Consider the following 13,910-nt stretch of genomic DNA (forward strand, 5'->3'; position numbering starts at 1 on the left):
CGACGATGAAATACAGAAATTGCATCGGAATTAGATCTAAGAGACACAATGTCGACTTAAGTACAGGAAGACTGAGTCTTCCTACTGTCTACGTTTTGAGCGTTTCCTGTGTCACCAGTTTTACATTCCGATGCACCTCTGCAGGTTTACTGTATCCATTGGACCTTCCCATTGACGATGAAACACAGAAATTGCATCGGATTTAAATATAAGAGACACAATGCCGACTTAAGTACAGGAAGACTGAGTCTTCCTACTGTCTATGTTTTGAGCGTTTCCTGTAACACCAGTTTTACATTCCGATGCACCTTTGCAGGTTTACTGTATCCATTGGACCTTCCCAGTGACGATGGAACACAGAAATTACATCGGAATTAAATATAAGAGTCACAATGCCGACTTAAGTACAAGAAAACTGAGTCTTCTTAGGGTCTATGTTTTGAGCGTTTCCTGTGTCACCAGTTTTACATTCCGATGCACCTCTGCAGGTTTACTGTATCCCTTGGACCTTCACAGTGACGATGAAACACAGATATTGCAACGGAATTAAATATAAGAGACACAATGCCGATTTAAGTACAGGAAGACTGAGTCTTTATACTGTCTATGTTTTCAGCGTTTCCTGTGTAATCAGTTTTACATTCCGTTGCAACTCTGCAGGTTTACTGTATTCCTTGGACCTTCCCATTGACGATGAAACACAGAAATTGCATCGGAATTAAATATGAGACACAATGCCTACTTAAGTACAGAAAGACTGAGTCTTCCTACTGTCTATGATTTGAGCGTTTCCTGTGTCACCAGTTTTACATTCCGATGCACTTCTGCAATTTTACTGTATCCATGGGACCTTCCCATTGACGATGAAACACAGAAATTGCATCGGATTTAAATATAACAGACACAATGCCGACTTAAGTACAGAAAGATTGAGTCTTTCTACTGTCTATGTTTTGAGCGTTTCCTGTGTCACCAGTTTTACATTCCGATGCACCCCTGCAGGTTTACTGTATCCATTGGACCTTCCCATAGACGATGAAACACAGAAATTGCATCGGATTTAAATATAAGAGACACAATGCCGACTTAAGTACAGGAAGACTGAGTCTTCCTACTGTCTATGTTTTGAGCGTTTCCTGTGTCACCAGTTTTTCATTCCGATGCACCTCTGCAGGTTTACTGTATCCATTCGACCTTCACAGTGACGATGAAACACAGAAATTGCATCGGAATTAAATATAAGAGACACAATGCCGCCTTAAGTACAACAAAACCGAGCCTCCTTAGGGTCTATGTTTTGAGCGTTTCCTATGTCACCCGTTTTACATTCCGATGCACCTCTGCAGGTTTACTGTATCCATTGGACCTTCCCAGTGACGATGAAACACAGAAATTGTATCGGAATTAAATATAAGAGACACAATGCCGACTTAAGTACAAGAAAACTGAGTCTCCTTAGGGTCTATGTTTTGAGCGTTTCCTGTGTCACCGGTTTTATATTTCGGTGGACCTCTGCAGGATTTCTGTATCCCTTGGACCTCCCCATCGACGATGAAACACAGAAATTGCATCGGAATTAGATCTAAGAGACACAATGTCGACTTAAGTACAGGAAGACTGAGTCTTCCTACTGTCTACCTTTTGAGCGTTTCCTGTGTCACCAGTTTTACATTCCGATGGATCTCTGCAGGTTACTGCATTACTTGGACCTTCCCATGGACGATGAAATACAGAAATTGCATCGGAATTAGATCTAAGAGACACAATGTCGACTTAAGTACAGGAAGACTGAGTCTTCCTACTGTCTACGTTTTGAGCGTTTCCTGTGTCACCAGTTTTACATTCCGATGCACCTCTGCAGGTTTACTGTATCCATTGGACCTTCCCATTGACGATGAAACACAGAAATTGCATCGGATTTAAATATAAGAGACACAATGCCGACTTAAGTACAGGAAGACTGAGTCTTCCTACTGTCTATGTTTTGAGCGTTTCCTGTAACACCAGTTTTACATTCCGATGCACCTTTGCAGGTTTACTGTATCCATTGGACCTTCCCAGTGACGATGGAACACAGAAATTACATCGGAATTAAATATAAGAGACACAATGCCGACTTAAGTACAAGAAAACTGAGTCTTCTTAGGGTCTATGTTTTGAGCGTTTCCTGTGTCACCAGTTTTACATTCCGATGCACCTCTGCAGGTTTACTGTATCCCTTGGACCTTCACAGTGACGATGAAACACAGATATTGCAACGGAATTAAATATAAGAGACACAATGCCGATTTAAGTACAGGAAGACTGAGTCTTTATACTGTCTATGTTTTCAGCGTTTCCTGTGTAATCAGTTTTACATTCCGTTGCAACTCTGCAGGTTTACTGTATTCCTTGGACCTTCCCATTGACGATGAAACACAGAAATTGCATCGGAATTAAATATGAGACACAATGCCTACTTAAGTACAGAAAGACTGAGTCTTCCTACTGTCTATGATTTGAGCGTTTCCTGTGTCACCAGTTTTACATTCCGATGCACTTCTGCAGGTTTACTGTATCCATGGGACCTTCCCATTGACGATGAAACACAGAAATTGCATCGGATTTAAATATAACAGACACAATGCCGACTTAAGTACAGAAAGATTGAGTCTTTCTACTGTCTATGTTTTGAGCGTTTCCTGTGTCACCAGTTTTACATTCCGATGCACCCCTGCAGGTTTACTGTATCCATTGGACCTTCCCATAGACGATGAAACACAGAAATTGCATCGGATTTAAATATAAGAGACACAATGCCGACTTAAGTACAGGAAGACTGAGTCTTCCTACTGTCTATGTTTTGAGCGTTTCCTGTGTCACCAGTTTTTCATTCCGATTCACCTCTGCAGGTTTACTGTATCCATTCGACCTTCACAGTGACGATGAAACACAGAAATTGCATCGGAATTAAATATAAGAGACACAATGCCGCCTTAAGTAGAACAAAACTGAGCCTCCTTAGGGTCTATGTTTTGAGCGTTTCCTGTGTCACCCGTTTTACATTCCGATGCACCTCTGCAGGTTTACTGTATCAATTGGACCTTCCCAGTGACGATGAAACACAGAAATTGCATCGGAATTAAATATAAGAGACACAATGCCGACTTAAGTACAAGAAAACTGAGTCTTCTTAGGGTCTATGTTTTGAGCGTTTCCTGTGTCACCGGTTTTACATTCCGATGGACCTCTGCAGGTTTTCTGTATCCGTTGGACCTCCACATCGACGATGAAACACAGAAATTGCATCTGAATTAGATCTAAGAGACACAATGTCGACTTAAGTACAGGAAGACTGAGTCTTCCTACTGTCTACGTTTTGAGCGTTTCCTCTGTCACCAGGTTTACATTCCGATGCACCTCTGCAGCTTTACTGTATCCATTGGACCTTCCCATTGACGATGAAACACAGTAATTGCATCGCATTTACATATAAGAGACACAATGCCGACTTAAGTACAGGAAGACTGAGTCTTCCTACTGACTATGTTTTGAGCGTTTCCTGTGTCACCAGTTTTACATTCCGATGCACCTCTGCAGGTCTACTGTATCCCTTCGACCTTCTTAGTGAAGTTGAAAAACAGATATTGCATTGGAATTAAATATAAAAGACACAATGCCGACTTAAGTACAAGAAAACTGAGTCTCCTTAGGGTCTATGTTTTGAGCGTTGCCTGTGCCCCGGTTTTACATTCCGATGGACTTCTGCAGGTTTTCTGTATCCCTTGGACCTCCCCATCGACGATGAAACACAGAAATTGCATCGGAATTAGATCTAAGACACACAATGTCGACTTAAGTACAAGAAGACTGAGTCTTCCTACTGTCTACGTTTTGAGCGTTTCCTGTTTCACCAGTTTTACATTCCGATGCACCTCTGCAGGTTTACTGTATCCATTGGACCTTCCCATTGACGATGAAACACAGAAATTGCATCGGATTGAAATATAAGAGACACAATGCCGACTTAAGTACAGGAAGACTGAGTCTTCCTACTGTCTATGTTTTGAGCGTTTCCTGTGTCACCAGTTTTACATTCCGATGCACCTCGGCAGGTTTACTGTATCCCTTCGACCTTCACAGTGAAGTTGAAGAACAGATATTGCATCGGAATTAAATATAAGAGACAGAATGCCGACTTAAGTACAAGAAAACTGAGTCTTCTTAGGGTCTATGTTTTGAGCGTTTCCTGTGTCACCAGTCTTACATTCCGATGCACCTCTGCAGGTCTACTGTATCCCTTGGACCTTCACAGTGACGATGAAACACAGATATTGCAACGGAATTAAATATAAGAGACACAATGCCGATTTAAGTACAGGAAGACTGAGTCTTTATACTGTCTATGTTTTCAGCGTTTCCTGTGTAATCAGTTTTACATTCCGATGCAACTCTGCAGGTTTACTGTATTCCTTGGACCGTCCCATTGACGATGAAACACAGAAATTGCATCGGAATTAAATATGAGACACAATGCCGACTTCAGTACAGAAAGACTGAGTCTTCCTACTGTCTATGTTTTGAGCGTTTCCTGTGTCACCAGTTTTACATTCCGATGCACCCCTGCAGCTTTACTGTATCCATTGGACCTTCCCATTGACGATGAAACACAGAAATTGCATCGGATTTAAATATAAGAGACACAATGCCGACTTAAGTACAGGAAGACTGAGTCTTCCTACTGTCTATGTTTTGAGCGTTTCCTGTGTCACCAGTTTTTCATTCCGATGCACCTCTGCAGGTTTACTGTAACCATTCGACCTTCACAGTGACGATGAAACACAGAAATTGCATCGGAATTAAATATAAGAGACACAATGCCGCCTTAAGTACAACAAAACCGAGCCTCCTTAGGGTCTATGTTTTGAGCGTTTCCTATGTCACCCGTTTTACATTCCGATGCACCTCTGCAGGTTTAATGTATCCATTGGACTTTCCCAGTGACGATGAAACACAGAAATTGTATCGGAATTAAATATAAGAGACACAATGCCGACTTAAGTACAAGAAAACTGAGTCTTCTTAGGGACTATGTTTTGAGCGTTTCCTGTGTCAACGGTTTTACATTCCGATGGATCTCTGCAGGTTTTCTGTATCCGTTGGACCTCCCCATCGACGATGAAACACAGAAATTGCATCGGAATTAGATCTAAGAGACACAATGCCGACTTAAGTACAGGAAGACTGAGCCTTCCTACTGTCTATGTTTTGAGCGTTTCCTGTGTCACCAGTTTTACATTCCGATGCACCTCTGCAGGTTTACTGTATCCCTTCGACCTTCACAGTGATGTTGAGAAACAGATATTGCATCGGAATTAAATATAAGAGACACAATGCCGACTTAAGTACAAGAAAACTGAGTCTTCTTAGGGTCTATGTTTTGAGCGTTTCCTGTGTCACCAGTTTTACATTCCGATGGATCTCTGCAGGTTACTGCATTCCTTGGACCTTCCCATCGACGATGAAACACAGAAATTGCATCGGAATTAGATCTAAGAGACACAATGTCGACTTAAGTACAGGAAGACTGAGTCTTCCTACTGTCTACGTTTTGAGCGTTTCCTGTGTCACCAGTTTTACATTCCGATGCACCTCTGCAGGTTTACTGTATCCATTGGACCTTCCCATTGACGATGAAACACAGAAATTGCATCGGATTTAAATATAAGAGACACAATGCCGACTTAAGTACAGGAAGACTGAGTCTTCCTACTGTCTATGTTTTGAGCGTTTCCTGTAACACCAGTTTTACATTCCGATGCACCTTTGCAGGTTTACTGTATCCATTGGACCTTCCCAGTGACGATGGAACACAGAAATTACATCGGAATTAAATATAAGGGTCACAATGCCGACTTAAGTACAAGAAAACTGGGTCTTCTTAGGGTCTATGTTTTGAGCGTTTCCTGTGTCACCAGTTTTACATTCCGATGCAACTCTGCAGGTTTACTGTATCCCTTGGACCTTCACAGTGACGATGAAACACAGATATTGCATCGGAATTAAATATGAGACACAATGCCGACTTAAGTACAGAAAGACTGAGGCTTCCTACTGTCTATGTTTTGAGCGTTTCCTGTGTCACCAGTTTTACATTCCGATGCACCTCTGCAGGTTTACTGTATCCATGGGACCTTCCCATTGACGATGAAACACAGAAATTGCATCGGATTTAAATATAACAGACACAATGCCGACTTAGTACAGAAAGATTGAGTCTTTCTACTGTCTATGTTTTGAGCGTTTCCTGTGTCACCAGTTTTACATTCCGATGCACCTCTGCAGGTTTACTGTATCCATTGGACCTTCCCATTGACGATGAAACACAGAAATTGCATCGGATTTAAATATAAGAGACACAATGCCGACTTAAGTACAGGAAGACTGAGTCTTCCTACTGTCTATGTTTTGAGCGTTTCCTGTGTCACCAGTTTTTCATTCCGATGCACCTCTGCAGGTTTACTGTATCCATTCGACCTTCACAGTGACGATGAAACACAGAAATTGCATCGGAATTAAATATAAGAGACACAATGCCGCCTTAAGTAGAACAAAACTGAGCCTCCTTAGGGTCTATGTTTTGAGCGTTTCCTGTGTCACCCGTTTTACATTCCGATGCACCTCTGCAGGTTTACTGTATCAATTGGACCTTCCCAGTGACGATGAAACACAGAAATTGCATCGGAATTAAATATAAGAGACACAATGCCGACTTAAGTACAAGAAAACTGAGTCTTCTTAGGGTCTATGTTTTGAGCGTTTCCTGTGTCACCGGTTTTACATTCCGATGTACCTCTGCAGGTTTTCTGTATCAATTGGACCTCCCCATCGACGATGAAACACAGAAATTGCATCGGAATTAGATCTAAGAGACACAATGTCGACATAAGTACAGGAAGACTGAGTCTTCCTACTGTCTACGTTTTGAGCGTTTCCTCTGTCACCAGGTTTACATTCCGATGCACCTCTGCAGCTTTACTGTATCCATTGGACCTTCCCATTGACGATGAAACACAGTAATTGCATCGCATTTACATATAAGAGACACAATGCCGACTTAAGTACAGTAAGACTGAGTCTTCCTACTGACTATGTTTTGAGCGTTTCCTGTGTCACCAGTTTTACATTCCGATGCACCTCTGCAGGTCTACTGTATCCCTTCGACCTTCTTAGTGAAGTTGAAAAACAGATATTGCATTGGAATTAAATATAAAAGTCACAATGCCGACTTAAGTACAAGAAAACTGAGTCTCCTTAGGGTCTATGTTTTGAGCGTTGCCTGTGCCATCGGTTTTACATTCCGATGGACTTCTGCAGGTTTTCTGTATCCCTTGGACCTCCCCATCGACGATGAAACACAGAAATTGCATCGGAATTAGATCTAAGACACACAATGTCGACTTAAGTACAAGAAGACTGAGTCTTCCTACTGTCTACGTTTTGAGCGTTTCCTGTTTCACCAGTTTTACATTCCGATGCACCTCTGCAGGTTTACTGTATCCATTGGACCTTCCCATTGACGATGAAACACAGAAATTGTATCGGATTGAAATATAAGAGACACAATGCCGACTTAAGTACAGGAAGACTGAGTCTTCCTACTGTCTATGTTTTGAGCGTTTCCTGTGTCACCAGTTTTACATTCCGATGCACCTCGGCAGGTTTACTGTATCCCTTCGACCTTCACAGTGAAGTTGAAGAACAGATATTGCATCGGAATTAAATATAAGAGACAGAATGCCGACTTAAGTACAAGAAAACTGAGTCTTCTTAGGGTCTATGTTTTGAGCGTTTCCTGTGTCACCAGTCTTACATTCCGATGCACCTCTGCAGGTTTACTGTATCCCTTGGACCTTCACAGTGGCGATGAAACACAGATATTGCAACGGAATTAAATATAAGAGACACAATGCCGATTTAAGTACAGGAAGACTGAGCCTTTATACTGTCTATGTTTTCAGCATTTCCTGTGTAATCAGTTTTACATTCCGATGCAACTCTGCAGGTTTACTGTATTCCTTGGACCGTCCCATTGACGATGAAACACAGAAATTGCATCGGAATTAAATATGAGACACAATGCCGACTTCAGTACAGAAAGACTGAGTCTTCCTACTGTCTATGTTTTGAGCGTTTCCTGTGTCACCAGTTTTACATTCCGATGCACCCCTGCAGCTTTACTGTATCCATTGGACCTTCCCATTGACGATGAAACACAGAAATTGCATCGGATTTAAATATAAGAGACACAATGCCGACTTAAGTACAGGAAGACTGAGTCTTCCTACTGTCTATGTTTTGAGCGTTTCCTGTGTCACCAGTTTTTCATTCCGATGCACCTCTGCAGGTTTACTGTAACCATTCGACCTTCACAGTGACGATGAAACACAGAAATTGCATCGGAATTAAATATAAGAGACACAATGCCGCCTTAAGTACAACAAATCCGAGCCTCCTTAGGGTCTATGTTTTGAGCGTTTCCTATGTCACCCGTTTTACATTCCGATGCACCTCTGCAGGTTTACTGTATCCATTGGACCTTCCCAGTGACGATGAAACACAGAAATTGTATCGGAATTAAATATAAGAGACACAATGCCGACTTAAGTACAAGAAAACTGAGTCTTCTTAGGGACTATGTTTTGAGCGTTTCCTGTGTCAACGGTTTTACATTCCGATGGATCTCTGCAGGTTTTCTGTATCCGTTGGACCTCCCCATCGACGATGAAACACAGAAATTGCATCGGAATTAGATCTAAGAGACACAATGCCGACTTAAGTACAGGAAGACTGAGCCTTCCTACTGTCTATGTTTTGAGCGTTTCCTGTGTCACCAGTTTTAGATTCCGATGCACCTCTGCAGGTTTACTGTATCCCTTCGACCTTCACAGTGATGTTGAAAAACAGATATTGCATCGGAATTAAATATAAGAGACACAATGCCGACTTAAGTACAAGAAAACTGAGTCTTCTTAGGGTCTATGTTTTGAGCGTTTCCTGTGTCACCAGTTTTACATTCCGATGGATCTCTGCAGGTTACTGCATTCCTTGGACCTTCCCATCGACGATGAAACACAGAAATTGCATCGGATTTAAATATAAGAGACACAATGCCGACTTAAGTACAGGAAGACTGAGTCTTCCTACTGTCTATGTTTTGAGCGTTTCCTGTAACACCAGTTTTACATTCCGATGCACCTTTGCAGGTTTACTGTATCCATTGGACCTTCCCAGTGACGATGGAACACAGAAATTACATCGGAATTAAATATAAGGGTCACAATGCCGACTTAAGTACAAGAAAACTGGGTCTTCTTAGGGTCTATGTTTTGAGCGTTTCCTGTGTCACCAGTTTTACATTCCGATGCAACTCTGCAGGTTTACTGTATCCCTTGGACCTTCACAGTGACGATGAAACACAGATATTGCATCGGAATTAAATATGAGACACAATGCCGACTTAACTACAGAAAGACTGAGGCTTCCTACTGTCTATGTTTTGAGCGTTTCCTGTGTCACCAGTTTTACATTCCGATGCACCTCTGCAGGTTTACTGTATCCATGGGACCTTCCCATTGACGATGAAACACAGAAATTGCATCGGATTTAAATATAACAGACACAATGCCGACTTAGTACAGAAAGATTGAGTCTTTCTACTGTCTATGTTTTGAGCGTTTCCTGTGTCACCAGTTTTACATTCCGATGCACCCCTGCAGGTTTACTGTATCCATTGGACCTTCCCATTGACGATGAAACACAGAAATTGCATCGGATTTAAATATAAGAGACACAATGCCGACTTAAGTACAGGAAGACTGAGTCTTCCTACTGTCTATGTTTTGAGCGTCTCCTGTGTCACCAGTTTTTCATTCCGATGCACCTCTGCAGGTTTACTGTATCCATTCGACCTTCACAGTGACGATGAAACACAGAAATTGCATCGGAATTAAATATAAGAGACACAATGCCGCCTTAAGTAGAACAAAACTGAGCCTCCTTAGGGTCTATGTTTTGAGCGTTTCCTGTGTCACCCGTTTTACATTCCGATGCACCTCTGCAGGTTTACTGTATCAATTGGACCTTCCCAGTGACGATGAAACACAGAAATTGCATCGGAATTAAATATAAGAGACACAATGCCGACTTAAGTACAAGAAAACTGAGTCTTCTTAGGGTCTATGTTTTGAGCGTTTCCTGTGTCACCGGTTTTACATTCCGATGTACCTCTGCAGGTTTTCTGTATCAATTGGACCTCCCCATCGACGATGAAACACAGAAATTGCATCGGAATTAGATCTAAGAGACACAATGTCGACATAAGTACAGGAAGACTGAGTCTTCCTACTGTCTACGTTTTGAGCGTTTCCTGTGTCACCAGTTTTACATTCCGATGCACCTCTGCAGGTTTACTGTATCCATTGGACCTTCCCATTGACGATGAAACACAGAAATTGCATCGGATTGAAATATAAGAGACACAATGCCGACTTATGTACAGGAAGACTGAGTCTTCCTACTGTCTATGTTTTGAGCGTTTCCTGTGTCACCAGTTTTACATGCCGATGCACCTCGGCAGGTTTACTGTATCCCTTCGACCTTCACAGTGAAGTTGAAGAACAGATATTGCATCGGAATTAAATATAAGAGACACAATGCCGACTTAAGTACAAGAAAACTGAGTCTTCTTAGGGTCTATGTTTTGAGCGTTTCCTGTGTCACCAGTTTCACATTCCGATGCACCTCTGCAGGTTTACTGTATCCCTTGGACCTTCACAGTGACGATGAAACACAGATATTGCAACGGAATTAAATATAAGAGACACAATGCCGATTTAAGTACAGGAAGACTGAGTCTTTATACTGTCTATGTTTTCAGCGTTTCCTGTGTAATCAGTTTTTCATTCCGATGCAACTCTGCAGGTTTCTCTGCATTCCTTGGACCTTCCCATTGACGATGAAACACAGAAATTGCATCGGAATTAAATATGAGACAAAATGCCGACTTAAGTACAGAAAGACTGAGTCTTCCTACTGTCTATGATTTGAGCGTTTCCTGTGTCACCAGTTTTACATTCCGATGCACCTCTGCAGGTTTACTGTATCCATTGGACCTTCCCATTGACGATGAAACACAGAAATTGCATCGGATTTAAATATAAGAGACACAATGCCGACTTAAGTACAGGAAGACTGAGTCTTCCTACTGTCTATGTTTTGAGCGTTTCCTGTGTCACCAGTTTTTTATTCCGATGCACCTCTGCAGGTTTACTGTATCCATTCGACCTTCACAGTGACGATGAAACACAGAAATTGCATCGGAATTAAATATAAGAGACACAATGCCGCCTTAAATACTACAAAACTGAGCCTCCTTAGGGTCTATGTTTTGAGCGTTTCCTGTGTCACCCGTTTTACATTCCGATGCACCTCTGCAGTTTTACTGTATCCATTGGACCTTCCCAGTGACGATGAAACACAGAAATTGCATCGGAATTAAATATAAGAGACACAATGCCGACTTAAGTACAAGAAAACTGAGTCTTCTTAGGGTCTATGTTTTGAGCGTTTCCTGTGTCACCGGTTTTACATTCCGATGGATCTCTGCAGGTTTTCTGTATCCGCTGGACCTCCCCATCGACGATGAAACACAGATATTGCATCGGAATTAGATCTAAGAGACACAATGCCGACTTAAGTACAGGAAGACTGAGTCTTCCTACTGTCTATGTTTTGAGCGTTTCCTGTGTCACCAGTTTTACATTCCGATGCACCTCTGCAGGTTTACTGTATCCCTTCGACCTTCACAGTGAAGTTGAAAAACAGATATTGCACCGGAATTAAATATAAGAGACACAATGCCGACTTAAGTACAAGAATACTGAGTCTTCTTAGGGTCTATGTTTTGAGCGTTTCCTGTGTCACCAGTTTTACATTCCGATGGACCTCTGCAGGTTTACTGCATCCCTCGGACCTTCCCATCAACGATGAAACACAGAAATTGCATCGGAATTAGATCTAAGAGACACAATGTCGACTTAAGTACAGGAAGACTGAGTCTTCCTACTGTCTACGTTTTGAGCGTTTCCTCTGTCACCAGTTTTACATTCCGATGCACCTCTGCAGGTTTACTGTATCCATTGGACCTTCCCATTGACGATGAAACACAGAAATTGCATCGGATTTAAATATAAGAGACACAATGCCGACTTAAGTACAGGAAGACTGAGTCTTCCTACTGTCTATGTTTTGAGCGTTTCCTGTGTCACCAGTTTTACATTCCGATGCACCTCTGCAGGTTTACTGTATCCATTCGACCTTCACAGTGACGATGAAACACAGAAATTGCATCGGAATTAAATATAAGAGACACAATGCCGCCTTAAGTACAACAAAACTGAGCCTCCCTAGGGTCTATGTTTTGAGCGTTTCCTGTGTCACCCGTTTTACATTCCGATGCACCTCTGCAGGTTTACTGTATCGATTGGACCTTCCCAGTGACGATGAAACACAGAAATTGCATCGGAATTAAATATAAGAGACACAATGTCGACTTATGTACAAGAAAACTGAGTCTTCTTAGGGTCTATGTTTTGAGGGTTTCCTGTGTCACCGGTTTTACATTCCGATGGACCTCTGCAGGTTTTCTGTATCAATTGGACCTCCCCATCGACGATGAAACACAGAAATTGCATCGGAATTAGATCTAAGAGACACAATGTCGACTTAAGTACAGGAAGACTGAGTCTTCCTACTGTCTACGTTTTGAGCGTTTCCTCTGTCACCAGTTTTACATTCCGATGCACCTCTGCAGGTTTACTGTATCCATTGGACCTTCCCATTGACGATGAAACACAGAAATTACATCGCATTTACATATAAGAGACACAATGCCGACTTAAGTACAGGAAGACTGAGTCTTCCTACTGACTATGCTTTGAGCGTTTCCTGTGTCACCAGTTTTACATTCCGATGCACCTCTGCAGGTTTACTGTATCCCTTCGACCTTCACAGTGAAGTTGAAAAACAGATATTTCATTGGAATTAAATATAAGAGACACAATGCCGACTTAAGTACAAGAAAACTGAGTCTCCTTAGGGTCTAGGTTTTGAGCGTTGCCTGTGTCACCGGTTTTGCATTCCGATGGACCTCTGCAGGTTTTCTGTATCCCTTGGACCTCCCCATTGACGATGAAACACAGAAATTGCATCGGAATTAGATCTAAGAGACACAATGTCGACTTAAGTACAGGAAGACTGAGTCTTCCTACTGTCTACGTTTTGAGCGTTTCCTGTGTCACCAGTTTTACATTCCGATGCACCTCTGCAGGTTTACTGTATCCATTGGACCTTCCCATTGACGATGAAACACAGAAATTGCATCGGATTGAAATATAAGAGACACAATGCCGACTTAAGTACAGGAAGACTGAGTCTTCCTACTGTGTATGTTTTGAGCGTTTCCTGTGTCACCAGTTTTACATTCCGATGCACCTCGGCAGGTTTACTGTATCCCTTCGACCTCCAAAGTGAAGTTGAAGAACAGATATTGCATCGGAACTAAATATAAGAGACACAATGCCGACTTAAGTACAAGAAAACTGAGTCTTCTTAGGGTCTATGTTTTGAGCGTTTCCTGTGTCACCAGTTTTACATTCCGATGGTTCTCTGCAGGTTACTGCATTCCTTGGACATCCCATCGACGATGAAACACAGAAATTGCATCGGAATTAGATCTAAGAGACACAATGTCGACTTAAGTACAGGAAGACTGAGTCTTCCTACTGTCTACGTTTTGAGCGTTTCCTGTGTCACCAGTTTTACATTCCGATGCACCTCTGCAGGTTTACTGTATCCATTGGACTTTCCCA

The sequence above is a fragment of the Schistocerca nitens genome, chromosome 6 (genome assembly GCF_023898315.1).
Source record: "Schistocerca nitens isolate TAMUIC-IGC-003100 chromosome 6, iqSchNite1.1, whole genome shotgun sequence".
Taxonomy (NCBI): Eukaryota; Metazoa; Arthropoda; class Insecta; order Orthoptera; family Acrididae; genus Schistocerca; species Schistocerca nitens.